General features: G+C 45.2%; 1 protein-coding gene across 1 annotated transcript in view; it reads right to left on the reverse strand.

Moving 5' to 3' along the window:
- The window catches only part of LOC308383726 (CYFIP-related Rac1 interactor B-like), a 14,511-nt gene extending 7,801 nt beyond the window's left edge, over positions 1–6,710 (reverse strand). Inside the window, exon 1 of the mRNA XM_080861820.1 lies at positions 6,395–6,710. The gene's annotated coding sequence lies outside the window, so the exon portion shown is untranslated. The remainder of the gene's footprint in view (positions 1–6,394) is intronic.
- Between the last annotated feature and the right edge of the window lie 2,329 nt (positions 6,711–9,039).

The raw sequence follows: 9,039 nt of genomic DNA on the forward strand, positions 1-9,039 counted from the left end.
ACAGATTTAACAGTGTGAGATCAGGATTTCTTCACGTGTCTTAGATGTAGTGAGACTTTTAATTGCTTGGAAGAAACACCGGCAGAGAGAAGTGGGTGCATCTTCACCTGTTATCAGAGCTATCAGCTGGATGCTGCTACAGCCGCAGCCTTTACATGCAGCACTGAATAAGAAGACAGAACAGGATACGCACGTTTCACGGTCAGAATAAAGACACGATGTGTTCGCACAATCGAAACCACTCACTGTGCGCACACTCACTGTAACAGAGGTGAAAACACTGATTTCACAGTGAAAATTCAGCCTCACACATTAAACACTGATGTTCAGCAGACAGAGACGAGTCACAGAGGAAAACATGGCCGAACAAAAAGACGGTTAAATAAAGAAATGCAATTAAACCAGGAAACTGGTGAACCACTTCAGGTTGGGGTTAGCTAGAATTTTAGCCACATGCTAACCCTAAACCAAGAAAATAGAGCTGGTTATTCTTCAGATGAAGAGTCAAACAGACACTTTGGCCTCTAATGTCAGATTCCCACTTGGTAGTATGGAGGGGTGAATGTGAACGTAGCCATAAACCTATACCTGGTGGATGCTAACAGGTCTGTGCTAAAAGGAGCAGCTATGAAGATTAGCATCGATGCAAACATTCAGCAAAAGATCACTCTGGATGTTTGAGTCCACCAGGACTGAAGTCTGAGTCCGGAACAACGATCTTTATCCAGAAGAAGAAGAACACATGGCCCGACCTCAGTTCAGTTCAGTTTTATTTATACAAATACCAAATCACAACAACAGTCGCATCAAGGAGAGGAGCTTTATACTGTAAGCTAGACCCTACACTAATAACTACAGAGAAAAACCCAACAATCATATGACCCCCTATGAGCAGCACTTTGGCGACAGTGGGAAGGAAAAACTCCCTTTTAACAGGAAGAAACCTCCAGCAGAACCAGGCTCAGGGAGGGGCGGGGCCATCTGCTGTGACCAGTTGGGGCAGGGCCGGTGTCCTGCAGGTTTTAGATCTCACCTTGGGTCAACACACCTGAATCACATGATTAGTTCGTTACCAGGCCTCTGGAGAACTTCAGGACATGGTGAGGAGCTAATTTAGCCATTTAAATCAGCTGTGTTGGATCAAGGACATCTAAAACCTGCAGGGACACCGGCCCTCGAGGCCTGGAGTTGCCCACTCCTGGGTTGGGCTGAGAGAAGGAAGACAGGATAAAGACCTCAACATCACGGAGCCAGTCTGGATTACTTAAAGCACAGGTGTCGAACTCCAGGCCTCGAGGGCCGGTGTCCTGCAGGTTTTAGATGTGGCCTTGATCCAACACAGCTGATTTAAATGCCTCCTCAACATGTCTTGAAGTTCGCCAGAGGCCTGGTAATGAACTAATCATTTGATTCAGGTGTGTTGACCCAGGATGAGCTCTAAACCCTGCAGGACACCGGCCCTCGAGGCCTGGAGTTCGACACCCCTGACTTAAAGAGACACAAGGTCAGCTATAAACTGTATATAAAAGATGCCCATGCCCACTGTGATTGACTGATTTCAGAGTCCATGACATTAACAGTAATCAGCAGGTATCTGTGCGATGCACACGTGCAGTCTATGGATGCAGCCTGCTAACCAAGCTAGTTCACCTTAGCTTGACCCTCTCGTCCAAATATGGATACTCGGGGCTTCATTAAAACCACAGCAGCAGACAAAACATCACCGCTAAGGCTTCAAAATGTGAACTCCAACCAACAATGTGTAACGCCGGCCACATCCATCTTTTATTTACAGTCTCTCACTGAGACACAAGCTAACGTGGAGTGAAATCAGTTTTTACTCCACTGCTGCTGTTTAAAAAGAAGGACGTCACTTTGTTTGTTCACTATACATCAGTCAGAAACTCTGGGACACATTTTCTGTAATTTCAGTGTTTTTAACCGTCTCACATGTCTGACAGGCCCAGCTGACAGGCAGCATTCATGCTGAGCATTCAGAATTACTGCTGCTGATGTCACACCACATGTGAAACAAGCTGCAGGTTTTGGTTCTCTGTTCAGATGAACGACATCTGATGTTCTTGTCCAGGAGCGACAGCCTCACTGGCTGCTGGAGTTTTTAGTTTGAGTATCTGCAGAGCTGCTGCACGATTTCACTGCTGTTCCTAATAAAGTGTCTGGTGAGTGCATGTCTCCATTAGGTGGAAGTGGAACCTAAATTCTACCTCAGAGGAAACACAACAAACGGACAGTGGGTGACACAGAGTGGGTTTTACTGGAGAAACGGTGCGTTTGTGTGAAATCTGCTGCAGAGGAAACTGAAGCTTTCTGTCAGACTTTAAGTTTCAGCTGCAAACCAATTCAAACTGAAAGAAAACGTTTGCTTGCGTTGCGTTTGCGGGCTGCAAGCTGAACTGGAAGCAGCGCCTGCTTGTTGAAAACAGTCAAAAGAGGAAGTGATGAAGTCTCTGAAAGTTTGGCCTAAATTTAAAAACAGAGGAAGTAACGCAGACCGAGCAGCTCGGGTCAGGTAAGAAAGACACTGGGTGAAAATAAGAAGTCCAAGCTGCACCGATAACACATACCCAAACCAAAACATCTATTCTGAGTTCGTCTTCTTCTGACAACGACAGAAAACCTCTTAATGTTTCATCAAGCTCACATTTAGCTGCAGAGGAAGTTTCCACAGCGCTCACATGAAACTCTGAGCATTTACGTGAACTGCTCCTCTAATCCTCGGCGATTTCCTCTTTATCTGCGGCACAGCTTCAGTCGCTTAAAGCCTGCCCGTGTGCAAAGTTCAAGTTCATTTCAGCACATTCTTGTAAACTTTCTCTGCAATCACCTCTTATTATAACACCTTTGAAGCCGTCTCCTGATCTACAAGTGTGACGGAGCACAAAGCAGCCGACACAGGAGAAAAACCTCACCTACACTGATGTGCTAAACGTCACATTCTCACTGAAGTCTTTCTGCAGAGTCCCAGCTGGTAAATGTACTGATCTGCTGACAGATAGACCAGAATAATACACATGATACATTTATAAAAGTCTTTTCTTTATTTATCCTCAATCTGAGTCTGCTGCTCTGTTAATCTCTGAGAATATTCACAAGCTGTAAAGATATCCTCGATCATGTGTCGTGCTGTGCAGAAATAAATGAGATGTCAGAGTGTGAAGCTGCTTCTCTCTGCTTGGTGTCAAACTAAAGTTCCTCTTATGCTGAATGAACTGCGGCGGGTATCAGTGATTAAGTTGAATATAAAAACCAGTCAGACGTCCTGTTTTACTTCTTTAAAGTGCTAATAACGGAGTTTTCTGTTCGGTGTTTGGTCAGTTGGGAGCTAAGTGGGTGTTTAAAGCAGCTGAGCTAAAATTAACAAATCTTCCCCTCCATTAATAACTAACCCGCTGAAATGTGATGTTGTTTTAAGGAACATGTGGTTTGCAGAAAATTCTTTATGAGGAACCGTTCATCCCGACAGTTTGAAGCAGATTCGTTAGAAATGAGTGTGCGCTTCATTTTCCCCGCCAGGTCTTTACTTCAGACTCAGAGCAGGAAACTGAGCCTGTGATGTGGGGGAAACATCACTTTCTTTCAACCAACCACCAGCGCAGACGAGTCGCCGCCCAAACAAGCTGGACAGGGCGTGCCTACTGCAAGTACTGTATATAAAAGATGGAGGGCGGCGTTCTGAGTGTTGCATCCAACCAAATCTGATTAAGATCCTACACTCAGCAACACCGAAGCTCAGACTTGGTATTCTCTCAGTGCATTAACCTCACTGCAGTTACATTAGTGGTCAGATAATCTCACTAAAGCCTCCCACAACACAAACACAGTCCAGCAGTGAAGTTCAGGAACTCGGGTCAGCTGAGGTGAAGCTAAGTTTTGGTATCAGGCGGAAAAGTTTTAACATGAGAGTCTCACTGCTGGAGCCTCCAGTGGGCATTAGAGGAATTGCGGCACGTGGCACAGAAGAACCAGTCAACAAAAACAAAACTTGACATTAAGACGTTCCAAACTGACACGTTTCACAAAATTAGCAGCTTGACCCTGATGTAGACTTTGGTAATCCTGCACAGGTTTCAGGCTCCAAGTCTGTTTGGAGCAGGTGAATAAAGCTAACACGGGGCCAAAACAGCTCAAACTCTGAGAGAAACCTTTTCAGAGCATGTGGATGTGAACCACAAACAGCGAGACTGCTGGATGTTAGAGGATGGAGGAGTTATACAAGGATGGAGGCACAGAGGCTGTTTGTGCTGGTGTGAGGACAGTCTGAGGCTCTGGTTTGGCCTGAGGTACCAAAAACACTCTTTTACAGATTTTACACATTTACCATCAGAGAAAAGCATCAAACCCTTGAATCCTGACATTCAACGAGTTAAACTGAGAAAATGTTTTTCTCCTGAAAGCTTCACGACTAATTTACACTGTGCTGATAGTACCACTGTACTCGAGTATATCACTGCCTGCATTTATCTGTCAGTTACTGTTTGCCAGCACGAAGCTCTGCCACCATCAGTCCGTGCAGCAGCCACACCGAGCTGTGATCACCTGTCGGTGACTCTCAGCTGACATGAAACACAGGAGAGCAGAAATATTCAGGCAGAAGAGAACGAAATGACGACGACTCAAATGTCGAAGCATTTGCAATAAAACGCATCTGAGGTCTCAAAGTTCAGCGTCGCTGTGCACCAACTTATTTTTGCTTGGTGGTGATTCTAATTATACTTAAGTGAAACAGCTCGAACTTCCTCCAAACTCTGCTGATGTGCACATAAACCAGATTGTTCTGGTTAAAAATGTAGTTGTTTGTGTTTGCTGCGTGAGATGTTCCTCCCTGCTGGAGATTTGATCCAACATTCACTGTGAGATGGCTTCATTTAAAACGACTCAGAAAACATCATCTTACCCGCTTAAAGCAGCCGAGTTACACCAGCTGGTTTATTCAGTGTGCAGAACTGAAGTGACGTTAAAAGATATCCCAAAATAAAAGAGCTCGGCTTCAGACTACTCTAGGTCGGCACAAAAATGTGCCGACCTGTGAGTTACGTCGACTTAATGTAGAGAACAACGGCTAAAGAGCTCTGAGTTAAAGACTTTACACTAAATAAAGGCCGAGTTTGTGTCTCCTCCCAGGATCGAGCGGGACATCAGTCCGTGAGGTGAAGGTGTTAACCGCTGGACCGCAGAGGCACGACAAGTCATACAAATCATGTCTAAATATTAGACACTGGTATCAACTAATGCACTTCACATCACCTAAAACCAAACACTGAGAAGTTGGCTTTACTTAAAACATCAGTAATGTCAGCGTCATTGAGTCATAGTTACTTATATTTACTTAAGTACTTAAGGGTCGAAAGTTACATCTGCTTAATATAGAATCAGTTAATATGACTTTCGTTTTTACAGCTAACGAAGAAACTCAAACACTGAATACAAGTAAACCTCAAACGTTTGTATATTTTAAGTTTAAAGCAGTTTATTAAACTTTATTTCAGGACATTTTCTAATAAAATAAACTCACTGCCTCAAAAACTGACTTAAGCTCACTTTTAGAGGTGCGAGTTAAACTAGCAGGTTAGTAAATTTAGGAGAACATAAGTTGAAGCTCATCAGCTGGGACACTTTACACAGATAAGAGAGTTTATATCGTTTCATAATCTGCAGCTGGTGTTTTGGTGAAGATCAGTGGATTGAACGTGTCTGCTGTTTGATGGTTGTCAGGTTTTACGCCCGTGTTTGATAAATGAAGCTCAAACACAGCTTTAAACAGTAAGAGTTTAACTGGATTCCATCAGGATCCATAAACAGTGATGTGCAGCTGACACGGAGCTGCTGTGCAGTAAACACGGAGTCGGCCATGATGATGCTGACAGTTTCACTCATCAGTGCGCGCTTCTCCTTTCTCCTCCGCACTTTCAGCGGAGACTCTGCTCCTCTTTCAGGGAGTCTCAGAGCTGTGAGCCCGCTTCAGGAGCTTCGTCTGCTGCGTCAAACTGTGATCACAGAGCTCCTCGCGCCGCCCGACAGTCGGGCTGACCGGAAGCAGCGCGTGCCAGCGGCTCCGGCTCTGTCTGCGTAAAAACGCGTAACCGAGCGGCTCGTTCCCCGCGGCACACACACGCCGCTTCGCCCGGAGCGCCACGGAGCTCCAGATTGGCGCTGAGGCGCATTTGAGCCGTGATCCGCGGACAGAGGCGCTGCGGCTGCAGGAAGAGGAACTTTTTACCCTGCGGAGTTTTTCTCGGAGTCTGCAGATTGCAGGACCTGACATGTCTGATCTGAGACCAGGATCCACCCAGAGCACTGGTCGCCCCCCTCCTCCCTGCAAATCCACCACCACCCTCCCTCTCCCCACAACACGGCCCCCCTCTGCCCTCCTCACCTTCACTGATAGCTGATCGATAGCTGCGGATCGATGCCGTGCGTCCGGGCTCCGGTGTGTCCGCGGTGGTCCAGGTGTCTCCCGGCGGTCCGCCTTCTCTACATGCTGCGCGAGTGTGAACCCGGAAAACAACCGCGCGGCACTCCGTTAACTATAAAAGGAGTGATTTCCTCAGGAGGAACTGAGCGAGCAGCCAATCAGCGAGCCGTGACGGCAGCAACTGCAGCTGCAACCTCACGGTCGACCGACGGAGGCAACCCGAGCTCCGGTGCAACTAAAACACAAAAGCAGAGCCTCGAGGCACGAGTCTGCGCACTGCTGCAGTCTCACAAACACCAGGCATCACCAGAAAGTAGCTCCACGGGTTTTATATCACAACCATCGTCACGGAGACGTCACAGCAGAGTTATAACAACTCCAGGCTGTCCGAAGAAATCATAAAAACATCGTTTCCGTCAGTCAGCCGCGTGTTTGTGTCTCTGCTGCGCACACGAAACACTCTGCATCCATCACTCCACAAAACTTATAAAACACACAGTAACTACAGACTCGTTTATGGCATCATGTGTTTTAATCTCTGTGCTCTGATTGGTAAATTCTTGGTCAGTATTTTATTATTTTATTCTATTTTATCTTATTTTATTCTATTGTTTTTCTTCATCTTTGCTGCTCTCAACTTTGAAATGTCCACTTCCCACGCGTGGGACTAATAAAGGTTTATCTTGTCTCAATAAGAAGTCTCATTTACAATATCACAGCTGTCCTGAATATAAGCAGGCAGCAAGACGCTGATGCTGAAATCTGTCCACAAATTTCGACTGACTGTTCGGTGTGTTTGAATCTTTAATGTGTGTTCATAGCCTGACCACGGATCCACCAATCAGAGCATAAACAGATGAAACGTAAGAAAGAACACGTTACAGAAAGTCTAGAGGAACTATATAAGCTATAAGTTCACAGCGTGGAGGTCTTGGTTGGTGGTGTCTGTGTGGCCTGTTCCCCTCCCACACTGCAGAGACGTGCTTGTTAGCTCAGCTGGTGAGCTGTGCAGGGTGTAGCTCGCCTTCTGCCTGTGACAGCTGGGATGGACTGATGGACGCTACATGTCAAAAAGCTCCACAAGAATCTAAGTTCATCTTTAAATAGCACAACAAGGCACCGTGGGCGGTGTGGTGAAGCAACTTTTTCATAATATTCCATAAACTATATTTGAAAACTATTCACTTGGTATGTTTTTGCAAATCAAAAGTTTGCAATTTTAATCATTTTCAACTGTAACGTCCGTTTTCTTTTCTTAACCACGATTCCAGTTCCAGGGTCACGATTAGCTGGAGCCTCATAGGCTGACAGCTGGGTAACACCTGGATGCTCATTTTCACCTAAATATCATATAACCACATGCTGTGTCACATGATCCACTTTAAATGACTCTCTTTGCTTTGTGTCTCATTTAGTTTTATCCTAATTTAAACCTCATCCTCCTCTCAGTCGTCTGTAGCCTCTGCAGGACTTTACACTCATTCTCCTTAAACAGCAGACATTTTGCACTGTAATGCATAACAGTGACCACAGCTGACGGGCGATAAAGTGTCAGCACAGATGCCTTTTCTTTCAGTTTCACACAGTGACACAGAAATGTTCACACTTGTTGCCTTTTTAAAGTTTGGGGTGAGCTGGTGGACCCAGACTGAGAGGCAGAGGAGGAAGTTGCAAGCAAGAGGTGGCAGACGAGGAGGAAGAAGAGGAGCAGGATGAAGAAAAACACTGTTCGAACATGTTCTTGTTGATTAATGAGACTGAGTAGGGCAAAGAGTTCAACCCACTCAGATCCTCTGTGGTCACGATAATGAAGAAGAAAAATAGCTCATGAAAAGCAGAAAAAGCCGGAAGACTCAAGAGTGTCAATTCAGTTCTGTTCAGTTTAATTCAGCTTGATTGAATTTTATTTGTGTAACACCAAATCACAGCAGCAATTGCTTCAATGCACTTTATATTGTAAGTTAAGACCTTATAATAATAGAGAACAAGCCCCAGAGATCACATGACATCATATGAGCAAGAGTTTGGCAACAGTGGGAAGGAAAAAACCCTTTTAAAAGGAAGTAATCCCCAGCACAACACGGCTCAGGGAGGGGCGGTCATCTGCCATGACAGACATAATTCAGTACTTTGTATGTGAGGAGCAGGATTTTAAATTCTGGATTTAACAGGAAGCCAAAACAGGAGAAATCTGCTCTCTCTTTCTAGTCCCTGTCAGGACTCTTGCTGCAGCATTTTGGATCAGCTGAAGGCTTTTCAGCGAGTTTTTTGGACTTCCTGATAATAATGAATTACAGTCGTCCAGCCTGGAAGTAATAAATGCATGAACTAGTTTTTCAGCGTCACTCTGAGACAGGATATTTCTAACTTTAGAGATGTTGCGCAAATGGAAGAAAGCAGTCTTACATATTTGTTTAATATGTGCGTTGAAGGACATGTCCTGGTCAAAAATGACTCCAAGGTTCCTCACAGTGTTACTGGAGGCCAAGGTCCAGAGTAAGAATCTGCTTAGATACCATATTTCTAAGCTTTTCAGGGCCGAGTACAATAACCTCAGTTTGATCTGAATTAAGAAGCAGAAAGTTAGCGGCCATCCAGGTCTTTAT

The sequence above is a fragment of the Rhamphochromis sp. 'chilingali' genome (assembly GCF_963969265.1).
Source record: "Rhamphochromis sp. 'chilingali' genome assembly, chromosome: 16".
In the NCBI taxonomy this organism is placed as follows: Eukaryota; Metazoa; Chordata; class Actinopteri; order Cichliformes; family Cichlidae; genus Rhamphochromis; species Rhamphochromis sp. 'chilingali'.